The sequence below is a fragment of the Miscanthus floridulus genome, chromosome 13 (assembly GCF_019320115.1).
Source record: "Miscanthus floridulus cultivar M001 chromosome 13, ASM1932011v1, whole genome shotgun sequence".
Taxonomy (NCBI): domain Eukaryota; kingdom Viridiplantae; phylum Streptophyta; class Magnoliopsida; order Poales; family Poaceae; genus Miscanthus; species Miscanthus floridulus.
Window position 1 is genome coordinate 76682503 of NC_089592.1, and position 1354 is coordinate 76683856.

Below are 1354 nucleotides of genomic sequence, written 5' to 3' on the forward strand. Positions count from 1 at the left end.
CATAGCCAGGCGTGAAGCCATGGCTCATCGCCTCTAGATCGATGCTTTCCCCATAATGAGAACAAGCAATCATGAAGGATTGATTAACCCCAACACAAAGGGCATTCCTTTTGAGCTGGCACACCCAAGCCATGATCTCGATAGCATGGGCCACGAGCGAGCTGGTCCCCTCCGACCACACCACCTCAAGGTCATCATAGACCATATCGAGGGTGGCGCTCAGGATACCAAGCTCATCGCTCTCAACCTAAAGATTCCTTCTTGCCTCAGCGAGGTCCATAGCTAGCCCAACAAAGACGCTCTCAGCCTCTAGCTTCTAGGCCATCGCATTTCTAAGCTCAGCCTAGAGGGAGCCGACCTTCTGCTATGTGTCGTCGTGCTCTTGGTAGGCCTAGTCACGCTCTCGGAGGGCCTGGTCGTGCTCCTCGTGAGCCACATCATGCTCCGAATGGAGCCTCTTCGTGGTTTGGAGCAGCTCATCCTGCTCCTCACGTAGCCAGGCGACCGCGGCACCGTCCAAACTTGCCCTCTTCTCTAGGGCTATGAGCTTCTCCTTCTCAACCTCAGCCAGAAGGTCGAGGATCCACTAGTGGGTGTTAGCATCCTTCTAGAGTAGCTCGTCCCGCTCCTTCCTGACCTTGGCGGCCCCCTCGTCATCCCTCCACAATCTCACCGACAGGGCCTCAAACGCCCTCTTGGCCTCATCAGCATGCCGACAGGCCTCGGCCACCCACGACCGAAGACTGTCTGCCTTCTCGGCGAGGGGAGTCAGCTCGGTCACCCTCTGCTAGGCGACAACAAGCTAAGCGGTCACCTCCCCACGTAGCCATGCCTCCTCGATGAGGTGGTCCTAGGTCTCCTTCTGCTCACGAAGGAACCGAGACTTCTCCTAGCTGTGAGCAATAAGGTACTAAAAGGAGACGATGGTCAGAATACAAAAAATACATAGAGAAAGAAAAGGGCGAGAAGCAGGGTCAAGCGAATACCTAGCCAAAGGGAATGACAACATTGCACGAGGCACCTCGGGCGTGCTCCAAGCCTCCAAGCATGAACGCGACCCCCACATCGAGGCTCTCCCGCTCCATGCTCTCTGTGGCGGCGTCGAGGGTGAAGAGCACCGATGTCGGATCCTCCGGACTCGCCCATCAGAGTAGCAGTTTGGCCCATGTAGGCGAGCTGCTACCCACTAACATTAGGGCTAGGGACGGCACCCCGCTGGCTCCGATCACCGCCGACCCTTCTTGCCGTGACATCCCCACCGGGACACTCCCTTCGGCGATGAAAGGGGTTAGCGGTATGGACACTGACTCCTCTCCTAGCACCACAAACTCTAGGAACCCCTTGACCGCGTCCC